Below are 16,402 nucleotides of genomic sequence, written 5' to 3' on the forward strand. Positions count from 1 at the left end.
GCTGTCAAGGCTTTCTCTGGTGATTGAGAGCCTGGGACAGTGCTGGAGATGGCAACAGAGCCACACATTGAAAAAAAGGCAAAGAGAGTTGAATAGCTCCTTAGTCAGACAGCATCTATTCTGTGAGAAATATCACAGGTGATCTTGTAATTAAATACTATGTCATAGACACAAGGGAACTAATTGAAAGTTTTGTAGTTTTGTCAGCTAACTTAGAGCTCTTACTTACCTTAGTTTGAAAAACTATTTTTTTAATATAGTTGTGTGTAATACATCTTCAGTGAGTGGCACATGCAATTAATTTAATAAATCATCATTAATTCTTTAAAATGGATATTTTAAAATATCCATTCTTTAAAATGGATATACTGAAGAAAATAAAATATTTAGTTTAGACTTGGAAAAATTTACTGGCCTAGTTTTAAAAGCCACTAAAGGCTTGTATTTCTCTGTTAATGGGAAAGATGAACAGTCAATGCCCATCAGCTTTTCTTGTTTTCTATTAAAAAGGCTATGTTTACATGGATAAGAAACACCATAGTTATTGGATGCTTCTAACTGACTAGCCTAGAGCACTAGAGGAAATTACTCTGCCTGGAGATGAGTTAAAGTTTGCTTTGAAGCCTAATCTAAATTTCACAACTGAATCGTCCATGGAATTGGTTAAACAAAATCTCAGCCCAAAAACCTATTTATTTAGCTAAAGTTATTGTGAGGCACAGAGAAATACAACTTGTGGTCTTCTCCACTTCTATTTGTCCAGATACAAAAGGGCCTTGTATTGCGTGGAAAACCCCACTTGAAGTCTTACCAAATAGTTAATTAAACTATATAAACTTCATAACTTACATATTTTATATATATTTTACTGCGCAGTGGTTTCAATTGTCAATTAAATTAAAGGATATTAAAAAATTCAATAATATATTCAAATCTCAGATAACTGAGATTTGTGCAGACTACCCAAATCTGCAGCTTCCAATCTTTGTAAGTTTGGCTGAAGACTAGTTAGGTTTATTATTCACAGCACATGTATCTTTATGAGTCCTCAGTCATCAAAAATGCAATGATGGCAGAAGCCTGGAACCCAACCCGTTAATGATGGTGAATATTCTTTCAGAGATGAGGTGCTATTAATATGAGAACTATCATGGGTTACAACTTGATTATAAGAAATGCCTCAGGTCCTTTTGTGCTTAGGTATAGTGATTTCCAGAAGAAATTATTTAGATTACAACATCTAATTGTAATGTATTTGATTTTGTGAATCTGAGAATCTTTTTTTGCAGTGCATGAAGGGTGCTGTGTTTTAGAGAATACAGCTCAACATTTCACATCAAGGTTAACACCTTTTTTACCTTAAACACCGACCTAAAATGGTCTCTCAGGGTTTGCTTAGCAATGATGACAGAAAGCCAGTAGTTAGGCTGGTGATTTTCTGCTTGAGGCAGTGCAAGCACTCGTCAGTGAAATGTTCTAAGGGGACCTTTTCACAACCTGACTCCACTGGTTCACAGGCTCTCACAGGCACAAGGCCAACTCCACACCATTTGATCATGAGCGCACAGTTCATGTGACTGGGGAAGAAATTCAAAGAGCTCTTTCAGTGAACATTTGGGTCAGAACTTTTATTATATAAATAGGCACCTGCTGCACAGAGCTGTGGCAGTGAGCATGTAGGCATATGCTGCTATTCCAGCATATCTTCTAGGGGAATCTCTGATCTGGCCCCATACCTGGCTGCTTCTAGCATGTGTCTTCATGGAAGACGCTGGCACTGTTTTAAATTTTACATGCTTCTTTCTTCCTTCCTTCTAAACAAGTTTAGTCAACGTTTTCTTCCTAGAGCTGGAACATCTAATACAAATTATAAAGACAAAGATCCTTCAAACCCCTTGGTGAAAATTATGGCAGCATTCCAGGTAATTATTTAAAAACCAGAAATATAATGAAAAACTTCAGACATTTCTATTCACACTTGAGTAATTTCTTGTGCTGTGGATATGATCTTGCTACATTGCAGCTTGTGTTGGTGTTTACCGCCTACCCTATCAGGGCGTATTTTAATTCTCCATAATTCGTGGACAATTGACCAGACAGGTCATAATGTGACCTTGATTATTTAACGAATAGTACTGAGAAATACTTCAACTTCTATATTATTGACTCAATCAAAAATTTTGACTCTTTATAATCACAATGGTCAGTAGAATCAACATTGCTAGTGGGAAAATAAATGACCATTTATATCCAAAAATGTCTGCAGAATATTTTAAAGTATTTTACCATACATATAAAGTAACCATTATTCTAAAATAATTAACTTGGTCCTGAACCATTGAACAACAATCAGAGATGGAAAACAGGCAAACCAAAGGGTCATTTGGCAAATTAATCTTTCCTGCTTCTCTTCAGGATTTAACTCCCTGAAATCCAGTCCATGTGAAGAATCTAGCAGAAAAATCAGTTTGTCCATGCCCCATCACTAAGAGAGATCTGCCTCAGGGACATTTTTCATCTTGGGTATGTTTCTCTATTGTGTCCTCATCATGTCCAGGTGATGGCATGAGCAGACTTTAATTCAGAATTAGCTTTGCAAGATGCAGACATGGCCACATATTGTACTTTGCAATGCTGTACATCTTTTGGCTCGTCACATCCATGGGAAAGAGTAACATTCAATACAAACATATCTCTGGATTTGAAGATAGAGTTCACAACTTAATCATTGCCTGCTCATCCTTTGATCATTTTAGGGGCTGGTTTTTGGGTTTTTTTGGGATAGCTTCCGTTTAATGAAATGAAAAAGGGGAGTCATGGGTTCATATTTTTCAGTTCATATTTTTCAGTTCATATTTTTCAGTTTTTTCATAAAAAACTTCCTGGAGTTTTTTATGACACAAACTCCCAAAGCCTCAGTTTGCTGTATCCACCCCCTTACTAAGTAAACAAGTGTCTCCCACTCCCAGTCCTATCTGCCCTCTACTCAGCAGGCAGATAGGACTAAAGACATATTCTTTCTAATATTGAATCAGGTTAGCAGGAAAAAGTTATAATATAATAATAAAATATAATATAATAATAAAAAACCTATTCGTTAGCAAAGAGGTAGCAAAAACTACCTACCACAGATACACCAGAAGCAACCAAAGTTCTAAGAAGGAAATCTATTTTATTAATTGCCATCAGGCTAAATCAATTTCATTACGTCTCAGTAAGACCTTCAAATGTAGCAATAGGAAAGAGATGTACAGAAATAACAATATATATATATTATCTAAGAAAATAATAAATTCAGGAGAAATCAACATATCATACGTGCTCAGCTAACCATTTTCTCCTCCAGAACAATCACCAATAAGTACAGAAAAACATCACATGATGAAATACATTAGTAAAATTTATAACTGGCTTCTTCAGTAAAGTGCAGCTTGACCTTGCACTAACCTTGAAATTTTGTGAGCAGGAGCAAACAGTCATTAAACTATGAACAGCTTGCATAATATTTAAGTAGCAAATTTTCCCATGAAAATTAATTGAAGTATGAGAATTATGAACACAATCACATATTTTGAGTTTTGTCAAAGGTAAATTAGATGCTGTTTTTCTGACTATTCACACAGGAGGCAGCAGGAAAAGAACAATGACCTCCCTAACTTACATTTTCCTAAAGCTTTTTAAAAGAGAGACCATCTTAGTAGGTCAGTTTTCCAGGAATGTGAGCACCTGTGTGTACCAGTATCAAGTTCCTAGTGTGGATTTATTTTTGCACCTTGGTATTTTTGTACACGTATGCTGATCTAGACCTGTTGTGCATGCTGCCTTCACAACAGCATGCTAAGATACTGAAATGCTGACTAGCCATGAGCCCTAGATGATGTTCATGCAGCTCATTGGCACTAGATAGCAGCACCTTTGGAAAGAGAGTCTGATGATTCTGAGGTTCTTGACAGACTAGCTAGTAAATACTAAATCACTGTGTGATTTTTAGTAATCTCATATAAACCAAATAATATTACATCAATATAAAACTGCAGTGATACACTAGCTAATTAAGCCCTTTGAACAATTAAAACATAGTTATAGATCTTCTAATTCAAAGAGATCATACCTGGCAGATCAATGTAAGTGTTAAATTAGTTATTAGCCTCTTCAGAGATTGCACACAAGGTCAATGAATTGTGATGGTGGAACATTTTAATGAGCTGAACACTTGACCTATGGGAAGAGAGCTGACAATTCACTTGGGTGGAGAAGCTCTGCATGTCTGAAAAGCATCATATTTTCTCTCTAGACCTTGATTTCTCCATCAATAAAATGCACACAATAATTCTGCAACACAAAAAAAAACCCACTGAAGTTAAGTAATAGCACATGTAGAAGGTTTTTAATGTTGTTATAGCACATAAAAATGTGTTATTAGGGTTACATTTTGTTCTCACATTATTATACCAAGAATTTATTTTACAACTATTCTCACCTTGCAATATACTATGGTTTAAAGAAATACTAGAAAACCAAAAGAATTGTGTTACTGCTGAAGTGAATCTGGCACACTTCCAAAGGTCAATGAGGATTTTTTTCAGGTTTCCTGAAAACTTCCTGGAGTTTTTTATGACCTCAAATCGTACTTTCCTTTCCTACCTGTTTGGCACTAAACATGACAGTATTGTTTATCATCTATTTAGCATCGACAGTGAATGATAAATCTCTGTGACAATATATATGTTCTTTTATTCATACAAAAAAGCAAATCTAACTCTGAAAAAAGAAACAGAATTTTTTGCCAGCCCGGACAGAATCATCAGTGGGAATGTTCCACTAATATTTCAGCCTGAATTGGAGTTACCTTCTCCAGTTCATTGGTTCTAGCATATCTGTCATCTATCTTGTAAAACTTATAAGAAAAAATCTAATTGCATTTTCAACTTCATTATTGGACCCCGACTTTAAGTTATAGAGGTGGAACCATTCCTCACTACACACATTGTATGTAACATCTGTTAGAAGATGACATCAAGCATGCCTTCTGTATCATGGATTAGGCTTGATCAGCTCTTTGATTTTCTTATTTCAAACCCTAGAGCTATTATATTAACAAAATCTAGCTTTTGTGCTTTTCTGTCACTGTCTGATTTTTCCTAAATTTTCTATAATATGGTTTGTTGAGAGAAAAGCTTAGCTAACCATTCATACTTGAATTGAGAATTCAGCATGATTGCCCTGTGAGTGTGTGCCTGGAGGGAAGCAAAAATAGGGTTGCAACATGGAAAGATGAAGTGATTGAATTCAGTGCCTGAGGCCACAAACCTCATTTTCATGACTGTTAATATGTAGAACTAACTGAAAGTGAACTTGTGAGCTAGTGCATGCTTTTATTCTTGTTCCATAAAAACTAACATTATGTGTTCTACCTGGGAGATTTATTTTCACTCTTGCAAAAAAGAATGTCACTGATCTAAGCCTACAGTCTGGAACATGATCAAATGGTCTACTGCTACAAGAAGCTACTGAACCAATAGTTTGAAATATTATCAAATGTACTTCTCAATGCCATGGATATCCATTAAAGGCACATTGTTCAAACCCTTGAAATACTATTTGGGATCTCAGCACTAATGGCACAATGGCTGAAGATGTTCACAGAACTGAAGAGTAATTGTACACGGTCTCATCATGAACATAGCTCAAAATTGTGTTCTGCCTTGATACCATCACAGTAACTCCTGTTATGGATGAACCTCTGTAAATATTAGTTGAGAGATAAGTATAGTCAGGGCATTCAAGCAGCATTGAGTAGTACAGAGTTATCATTTATAGACATTGCTTGTGTGGTATTTCTAATAAGTAATGTAAACTCCAAGCTCCTGCTAGTGATACTTATCACATACAGAAAACTTCACCACATGTTGTTTGATGATGCATCAGTGCTTTGTTAAAAAATTAAATCTACCTCTGATTTTCAAAATAGCTTGGCAACATCACAACAGTGATGTCTGGCCATTTTGCCAGACTTCAGTATGCTACCAGTGACTGCTGGGATCAAGTTTCTTTAATGTGTCTGTTTGACAATGGGCTCTTAACAACCCAGTGGGAAGTCTTCAATGAGACAGTCTCCTAGACTTTCCTAGATCAATAGGTGTCATCTTCTCAAGCCCTGACTATAAAACATGATAGATGGCATGAGCAATAATAGATCAAGCAGGCCTGGGCCATGGCAGCATGTCAAGTGACTTGAACAAGGGATACAGCTAAGACTAAATGTGTGCTCAACAATACTCAGAAGCTTTCTTGTTTTGTCACTTTCTAAGAATTGTTGGAAAGAAAAAAGCCTGTATCTACTTGTCCAAATGAGCTGAGAACTAGTAGAGCACAACTTAGCTATTTTGATTTGGTTTTGGAAATGTCAAGGACTGTTGGTTTCAGGGAGATCAGTTTGTCATGTCTAGAGGCACAGGAGAGCTATGATTCATTTAGAATAGGAAACATTGGCTAGTTTTGAAATATCTCTTAAGCATCACCTCATTACCACAGAACTCTGCCAATGGAAAAGATGGTTTTGCCTTGTTTGGTTTTGGCCTTCTGGGTTGCTGCAGTGATAGGGTAGTCCAGAAGTTAACAAAAGTTAATTTCTCTGCGTCCAGGGAGGTTGTGGGCTCACCATTTCTGGAAGCGTTCAAGAGGTATCTAGATGTTGCACTTGGGGTTATAGTTAAGGGGTGCTAATGTTGACACTGGTTGGAGTAAATGATCGTGAAGGTCTCTTCCAAACTTGCTGATTCTTTGGTTAGTACCTACAAAAGAAGAAAATTTGAATGATAATCTAGGGTCAGTTCCATAATGATACCTGTTTGTGCCAATGTATTCCAACCCTGATTCTACAATACTATTTTAAACTTTTCCATCTGTTGTGGAACTGTTGGATTTACAAACTAGTGGAGAGGTGGTAATTTTATGTCAGCGAGTAATATGAGTCTATGTTGGTGCACACAGCAGATCATAGGTAGGAAGCACCACCGGAAGAACAGAGTTGTTCTGCAGCAATGCACTTTCACTTTACTCAGATGGAAAGCAGAAGAAATTTTGTACTTTAAAAAAAAAAAACTTCAAAAACAACTTATCATACTATTGGTTCTGTTTGCTTCTATCTGAAAACAAATACATAGTTTATCAAAACTAGGATCTTACCTTGTTGCTCTAAGTGTAAATTCTCTCATATGATCGTGGCGGCTGTTTTACCATCCCTATGGAGAAGTCTCATCTAGTTTAGCAGCTGATTTTTATCTCAACAGGAAGTATGGATTAATAAGTGAATTATGGAATGGAATGATTGACACAGGAAGCAATATGGTATTAGAAAGTGGTATTTGAAAGTATTATTAAAGAATGCAATGAGCAAGTGTGAGCATGATGATTAATAGTATAATGTAGCAGAGGAGAAAAAAATTGTTAGCGTAGAATGAAGGGAAAACCTTGACCAGATTGTCAGCCTGTGTACATTGCTTAAACCCAAAGGAAATTAGGGAAGCTCTGACAGTTTATGGCAGCCAGGAATCTGGCCCCAGGAGAAACAGACTGAAATTGGGAAAAAATTAAACTTTAGCTAAATATATGAATAAGAATCCTGACAGCACAATCCCTTTAACTGAGACACAATCTCCAATGGGAAATGCTGAATATTTGGAATTAGATTAGGCAAAGCATTGAAAAAATGTACTGTGGGGACAAATTTGTACTGGAGGGGAGATGAATTAGACAGCCAATAGGTCATTTTCACACATTCTATTAATTACTTAAAACTGACTGTATAAAGAAAAGAAAGAGCTTGGTAGTGTTTTTGCTAGTGTAGTTGTCCACTGGCCCTGAGAAAGTGTTCAGTGAGTGTCATACCCGGATGGAAACATTCCATTGCTTAGGAGATGGCATTTATCATCTTCAGCTGGATGTAATATTTATTATGAATAGCTTTTTTTCCCCCTGCATATAATGGGAAATAATGAGAATTCAAAGCCATTAAATGGAGATGTTTCTGTGGGTGTCAATGGGATTTGAAAGTTGGCCCTGAAATAGATATTTTTTTGTTTCCCTATGATGATGTTGTTGTGCTGGAGTCATGGCATAAGAAACAGAAGGCATGCTCATCTTAAGTTGTAACTGAGAATGTCCCTTCTTTAAATTAAAAAGGGTAGTCTAGGCTGTAAATGAGAAAAATATAACATCAGGCTCCAAAAGCCACTTTCATTTTCATATAAATATGTAACCATCATTTGTTTAACTCACACCAAGCTATCAAATTTTGTGGTGGGCTATAAACTTGTTGAGTCATTAGCCTGGCTGCTTAATGGAGGAAAACTAAATTTCTGTTCCTGCATAATGACACTTATTCACTGTAGACATTTGCATCACTTGGAAACGATAAAACCTCATCCTTCATAATGAAGTTCTGAGCTGACAAAGAGGAAAATATAGTGTTGTGGGACAACTATGAATATAAAACAAGCTTAATAAAGAAGTAGTGACAAATTATATTATGCAAAATGCAATGCAATAAAAAAATGTTACTGACTCATTGGAAATGTCATAAATAATCTAAATAGTTTTTAACTGTCAAAGCCTTGAAAAATATATTCCTTAAAAAAAATGAGGTACAGAATAGATGCCAGTTTAATTGCCACCATATTTTGACAAGCATGGAGAACCTTGTATCCAGTTTATTTGCTGAATTTAGCTCACTTGCCTATGATGAAATTATGAGGGGTGCAATACTGCTCTGCTTTTTCAACTAAGTGATGCCCCATCAAAAACAAACTACTTCAGCCATTTCTAAATATTGATGTTTTCCAATTCAGATCAACATTTACAGTTTGCATTACAATCTCAGGAAAACTGATCCTTATAAAGCAAAGAGAATTTCTAATGTGGATGTTCATTAAATTCATGTACTGCCTTCTTAAATCAACATTCTTTTTGAACAAGTAAATACACTGTCAGCTGTATCTGTGTGGGTCAGCAAGTGCATGAAATTCCACTAGGACATCTTCTTGTAATATAAAAATCATTGTCCAGTTTGTGTGCCCAAATTACTGATTTTTCACTCTTCCAAAAATTTAATTTTACAGAAAGGAAAAGGACACTAGCATTTCAAGAATTGCTGGAGGCTCAAATAATGACTTAGGTTCTATTTCTGCTGAAGTTTCATTGATTCCAATAGTCCCAGTGACTTGAATAGAAGCGGCTTTGAGGCTTGCATAACCAGAAGCATTTCTATTCATGAAAACAGTTGCAAAATTAACTGCTAGTATGATCAGATCCTCACTTCAATGGAGATTTCCCTGCTGACAGAAGCACTTGTTTAATTATATGCTGCTCATACTTTTAAATGTAAAATGTTCAAGATTCTTGATACCAGCTATTATGTATTCTGGAGTATGAGGCTGGTAGGGACAAATGATAGATTTAATGTACTGCTAAGAGATATGCTGAAAATCCTATTGCCTTGAAAATAAAAAATTTGACATGTTTAGTTAATTATTTTGATGTATTTCATTTTTATATGAATGACAGACATCAAATTTGGAAATCCTACTTTGTCTTTTAAAAGTGAGACATCTTCTCCTGGGGAAAATGTATTTTGAATTTGCCCTCTGTTTTTCAGAGAAAATATACTCATGCCTTCACACAAACACAGAGGAATTTCATCCTAGATCAAGTACACATAAAAATTTGAGCTATTTTCAAAGTATTTTCAAAGGAACATGGGGATTTTTACCCTTTGGTTTTTATTATAGTGCTTCATTTCAGAAACACAAAACTCAAAGTGAGCAAGTTTTCACATGCTTGTGAGGCTAGTGGGACTTTTACCCTTTCACATTTGGAACTGGATATAAAATATTTTCCATTATGCAAGAGGATTTGGAGTCACTCCGACGGCTGTGCTCTCTTTGGTCATGACCAATAAGTGATGTGTCCAATAACTCATTTGAATTTCCAGCTCTCCTGGGCAAGGCACCAGTCATTGTGATTATCTCTAAGGCTCGTAAATCTTCTCTTATTTTGGAAGTGCTTCATTTAGCACATTTAAGGCACAAAATAAGCATTTACAAAACAAAAATTAAGTGATTTTTAGAGCCTGAAATGTGACTGCAGAGATTCTATCAAAGAAGAGGATCCAAATTGGCCACAGTTTGGCTGCTGGCAAATGAGGAAAACTTTCCTGCCCTGCTGTTTTTGTCTCTTAATAATATGGATGTGAACCTAGTGTTAGATTTTTCTAAGTCATTTTATAACACTAACTTTCACTTCTATCTAGGGACTCTCCATCCGTCCAATGCCAAAAAAGCAAACAACTCCAATCTGATAAGAACTATGCTAGAGAACAGAAGGATTAATTACATTTTTCTCAGATCATATTCCTTGGACCTTTTGTGGAGGCCATAATCAGCTCAGTCTGCAGATGCACTCCATGGCCAAATAGGATACATGGCAGTATTTAGATGGCTGTAAAATCATCTTTCATAGCTGTTGCCTGGTCAAAGATCTATCATAAAACTTGAAATGAGAAAAAAATACTTGAAGATACTTCCCAAAATGCCAAATGAAGGGGAAGGAGATTAGCTGTGCCAAGCTATCCTGTAATTTACTAGACATGCAGGACAAGACCTGCTTGGTCTAAGTCAAAAGCTTGAGACTGGTTGCCTACAAGCACAAAAGACTTCTGTCATTGTTTGCAGGTCTCAGTTTTTACTCTTGTTTTTTGATGTTGTATAATTAATTCACTGGTGGAAAAAGCAACAGATTGTGAGAGTGTCAAGCCATTTAGTTAAGAGTGCTCAGACATTGCAGGTTAGAGCTGATTCAGCAGATAGTTCCAGTACAGGTTCCTCACTGACCCTCAGAAGCTTTTCCTTACTCAATTCTGATTCTGTTCCCACAAAGAGATTTTAATCTGCTGAATGGATATTTTTTGGCAGAAATAAATTAAATTTTTTAGATGCTAGAAGTGGCAGTTACAAAAACATAGTTAAGACGAGGTCTGGTTTACTGTTGCTTAGCTCACTCTGCTCTTGCCTGTGCTACAGTGGTCTCCCAGTCTGGCCTATTTCAGGGCTTCAGGGCAGTGAACCACAGTTGTTGACACTGATGCCAATCTTCTTGTGCCAGAAATTTCAGTATGTTTTTACTATTTTTATTTCCTAATTTTTGTGCATCATAGAGGTTATTGATTAGAAACTGAAATATTTGGGGTTCTCCTCTTTGCTGGGAATATTTTGTGCTCATGGGTTCTGTGGGACCTGTCTCAAATTTCCTTCTCAGCCCTGAAGTTGCATTGGATCCCTTTACAATGGCAACAAGAGTAAAAATATTAGTGTGACTGCCAGACTTTCTCAATATTCAGCAAGAAATTAATTTTTGGAAACCAGTCATCTGAAGAGGTCTTATTTTTGCCTGCATTAACCTTTATGTCATATTAATATTACAGCATTATGTTATATAATATGTTTCTGTTTCAGTCATCTGGAAAGGCCTATGGTGATGTTTCTCTATCCCAGAGTGACAGAAGTACAAACTGTACCAACTGTACTGGCAAGAAGGTGTCATTTTTGTGTTTTTAGGAACACTCTGGACTTAAGCCTTTACATCTGCTGATCATCCTCATCTCCCATTTCATTTTGTAATTTACTGTCTCTTTACAGAATGTTTAATCTATATAAAGACACAGATTTTATGCCAGCATTTGACATGTCAGTCGTTTTTGTATGCCTCTGCTTTTCTCTCAGTCTAAAATCTACTTGATTTGGCTTTTCTCTGTACAAGTGAATATTTTTTCACAAATAGAAAAATTAGCCCACTAAAAAGACTAATTTCTGAATAAATCCTGCTGTGAGAAGGAAGTTATATTCATTTGAGCATTACTTGGTGATAGCCATCAGTTTGGTTGTAAGAGCACTCAGCGTACAACACCAATTCAAGGTTGTTTTTCTTGGAATAAGCCCTGAAGTAGATCTCACTGGGTTCTATACATTGCTTCTACCCTTCAGTTATGATTAGAAAGACAGTAGTAATTTACTCTGCTGTGACTGCTGTTCAAGCACACAGATTATCTTCACTTCCCTCTGGATCAATGCACATAATGGCTCTTCTCTCTGTGCTTCTGGACTGCAGCTCTGTTGCCCACATGTCATACTAAAAGAGTAAACCCATAACATGTCTGTGGCTCCATTTCATCCAGCCAAAGGAAGGTACCTAGAAAAAACCCAAAGGAATTCTCTAGGTTAAGCTTGTAATTCCATGTCCTCAAAATAATGAATTTGTAGGAGAAAATAAATAATGAGGAAACCTCTCTGCACGTACACACTGTAGTACTTCTCCCTGGCCTGATAAGTAGCCTTTGCTTAGCTCAAGCACCCTTAAGTCTGTTGTTGAGTGAGAGAAGACAGCAGCACCTCCTTCACTTAGGGCTTGCCTTTTCAGGAGCTGTGGATAATACATTTGGGCTGTTCCCATGAGACTGGCATAGCTTGAGCCTACCCTCCACTGGCACTAGACTGATGAACGTCACAGGATTAAGTATGTAAAATGTAAATATGAACTACACAAGTGAGGCTTCAATGAGCAACACACACACACTCCTTTAGGAAAAGCTTGTATAAACAATGCCTTCATAGGCTTATGGAACCAGATGATGCGCAAAAAGAAGCAAAAAACTTGACTTTTAGTTAGTTTAAAGGAAAAACAAGGAAAAAAAGCAGAAATTATATTTTCTTCCTTTTTCCTCAGACTATATGCCAGTGGATACTTTCATCCCTCTCTGTCTTAAAGCAATCTGGCATAGTATGTTCTGGTATTATTGCTAATTTTTATACACTGTATAGGTGATGTTTTACTATTTCTGTTCATGTTCATAACTTCAGACATAACCTGTGAAATGCAAGGTTAGTCAGCATATTACAATTCAGGTGCTACAGTATTTGCAAAAGAATATGCAATCAAAGAACATCAACAAAACATAATTGACATCACCCACTGCATCTCATTGAGTCGAGAATTATCCTCTGATTGATGCACAGTAATATGCAATCACTTGTAATTGATTGAAATTCACTCAGTATAGAATGACATGTTGAGTAATTGCTACTGAGAAATAATGACTGGTTAAAGCAAAGAGGACGGGCTTCAGCCAGGCCATATAGTCTAGATTTGTCTCCTTCAAAAATTTATGAACATCTTAGTTTGCAGCTTACTGTTTCTGTGTACTGGACTTCAGAAATTGTGTACTAGCCTTGCTTTCAGAATTCATTACACAGAAGTTTATTATATCTTGAGGTTAATAAATGAAAAAGCTAGATGAGATGCTCTAAATGCCTTGAATCTTGAACAGATATGCACAGAGAGCATAAAATATTAATGCCTGTCCTTAGAAAAACCTTTTGTATGTGTGTGTGTGTGTGTGTGTGTGTGTGTGTGTGTTCAAAATGAATAAGGCAGGATTTTCTAACAGGTAGAGTATAATTAATACAATAATTTTTATTCTTGGTTTTAGGAGAAAAATATTAATTCACTGAAATCAATGAGTTTGCTCTTTCTTAATGTAATGTTTTGAATCACCTGAGGTTTCATAGAAAGTTTAGGAGAGCTAGATACTGTAGCTAAGCAATACAGGGCCAAACCATTTGTTAGTGTCTCTGGAGAATTAATTTTCTCTTCATTTCACTTATAACAGACAAATCTCAAATCTCAACAGGTTTCAGACAACATATGGCAAATTACTGCGCCAAAAGATAGAAATTTAATTTGTTTTTACTTCATTTTGCATAATATGACATATATACAATCATATTTACTTCTTTTATTTTTTACCATAATCACTTTGTAGCAAATATTAATTTAAGATACCCTTACTATATGTGTACATGAGGCAATTTTACCACAAAATCTCACATAATTTTACTGCAGTTTTCTAATGCATATTTAGCCCACACGACATAAATCAATCCAATACTCTCTTACACAGAGTCCTAATATATTCAGCACCCTATAATAACCTAAATAGGCATAAAAATTTTCACAAGAGAGAGATTTCCTTTTTGCAGTTAAAAAAAAAAAAAAAGCTTTTAGAAACAACACCTGACCAAACGGTAAAAATCCCACAATTTTTGTACTAAAAAACACTGCATGCACTCTTTTTCAACTGCCTCACCTTCTATGTTTTGAGATTAAACCTTACGAAGAGAGCTGTTTGTCCAAAATACAGAATTTCCTGACCAGAAACCCCCAACAAATCCACAAATAGCTTGCCTTTTTGTCATGTTCCCCATTGCAAGGCCAACATTCTCCTTTTTTGTGTAGCAGCAATGAACACTTGGAATCTAAAAATCTCTCAAGTTTCTATGAAAATGTCAGCAGAAAAATTACACTCTTCTGAAGTTGGAGACAATACAGGGGCTGTGATCAAGAGATAATACTGAGAACGAGGTCAGGCTGTGTTGCAGTTGCATTCTGAATAGGTTTGGCCCATGTGAACCACTTTAAATTCTTGCCTGAAACAGACGGCTTGAATGGAGCAGAAGAGGAATGCAAAGCTGAATGCCCAGACAACACAATTCACTTCTTTGACTATCTTCTTTTTCCCTCAGTTCTGCCTCAAAAAGCAAAATTCTAAGGTTTCTAGGAAAGGGACTCATTTCTTACATGTAGGACAAGAGTGGCTGGTGCACCAAGGAACAAAGAGGAGGTGAAGGGGACACACAGAAGTCACCTCTGGAAGGTGGTTTTGAGGAGGATCTTTAGTCCTTTGAAGGCTAGTGTAAGAAAATAGCTTGCCAATATTTCCTGCTCTTAACTAAGTTATGGACTATCCAGCAGTACTGAGATGCAATTTATTGCAGTGTAACAATTTTTTACCCTCTTTGTACGAAGAAAAATTCTTCAAAGAGCTGAAAGACATTTTCACTGATATTTTTTTCTGTATTTCTTAGAGTATATGGGTCCTGTGGTTTATCCTTACCAGTGATTCGATCACCTGCATGTGCTTAAACTTTTCTGTTTCCTAACAACACATTCAGATATTTTTGGCTACTACTGTAATTTTGAGTCAACTCACTCATGCAAATTTTTTATCCATAGTTTCAGGCTTTTGTTTTTAAACTGAAGGGTTAATGCTACTTGCTTTGAAAACTTGTGGAATAAGGATAAAGTAGTGGAGCCTTATATTATGGAATGATATATAACGTCATGTGGAAAACTGGAATCATGGTGATACCAGGCCTCAGTAATTTGCGAAAACAACAACAACAACTACCATTTGTACTAGCATGTAAGTACATAAATTTATTTTCAAGCTGATAGTGTACTTTAAACAACACCATGGACAATAAAATAGTTGTTGCTACTTTATGAAGCAGATAAAAAGGTACAGTAAAATTTGTCTTTGTGAAGAGCTCCTTGTGTTCCTGACTGCTGGGATGTAGGGCAATGTTTTATGTGCTGTCCCGAAGGGGGATGCACTAATTGAACCAAATGACTGTGACAGCTGAGGGGAGTTCAAAAGTTTTATAACTGGAGAGAAACAAGAGTTTTTAAGGAGCTGAGATTTTCAGTTATCTGTGAATCGACTCTTTAAGATTTTAACATGAATTGTTCATTGGCACCCTTATAATCAGATATTTTCTCGTGTTATGAGTAGCATTATTGGATCTCTAACATCCTATTCTTGTAGAGCAGGCCCTGGCCCTTACCTTGTTTCTCATGAATGCCAGATCCATGCAGCACAGGCTCTGAATGCATTGTGCTTGCAATTCTATATACTACATCTGCAAATATCTCTGAGATATAAATCTCTGAAAATGCTAGGACAAGGCATGTATTGGGTTTTATTTGTTAACCGTAAGTATTAAGTGGTGCTAATTTCAGATTACAGGACGATTTCTGTGGAAGCATCAGAGCCAAAAGAGCATCATATAAAACAAATTCACTGGTGATATTTATCAATATTTTCTAAATTGATTTTATAAAAAAGCTATGACTTATTTTCAAATTGTATATGACTATATATTGTATATTTTATAAGTGTAATTAAATATTTATTTATATTTCCCACTTGGTTGCTGCCTTCTTTGTACACTTGGACATTGGAGCATATAAAAAATTCTCTCCGTTGATTTGATTTAGAAGCTTCTTACATGGCTTCAAAAAGAGAATGGATGAATTTAGGGTTATTAGACATATGTTATAGGTAACATTGAGCTTTGAAAGCCCTAAGTTTAAGAATGAAGTGTGTTAATGAATTATATCTGTCTACACCAATCTCATTCTCCTTCCTAAACTGGAACAGCATGTGGGACTAAATGTACTTGTGACCTGATCTAGTCTGACCCATCCCATTTGTATTTAGATCATCTTCTGA

At 36.0% G+C, this 16,402-nt stretch overlaps 1 long non-coding RNA gene across 1 annotated transcript; it reads left to right on the forward strand.

The window, feature by feature from the left end:
- The first annotated feature begins 1,591 nt into the window (after nucleotides 1-1,591).
- LOC119698011 lies at nucleotides 1,592-11,649 on the forward strand. The gene is made up of 3 exons (XR_005256028.1): nucleotides 1,592-1,922; nucleotides 2,416-2,523; nucleotides 11,511-11,649. It is a non-coding gene; the product is annotated as an uncharacterized LOC119698011 (long non-coding RNA).
- Nucleotides 11,650-16,402: the final 4,753 nt, after the last annotated feature.

This window comes from Motacilla alba, chromosome 2, assembly GCF_015832195.1.
Source record: "Motacilla alba alba isolate MOTALB_02 chromosome 2, Motacilla_alba_V1.0_pri, whole genome shotgun sequence".
NCBI lineage: Eukaryota > Metazoa > Chordata > Aves > Passeriformes > Motacillidae > Motacilla > Motacilla alba.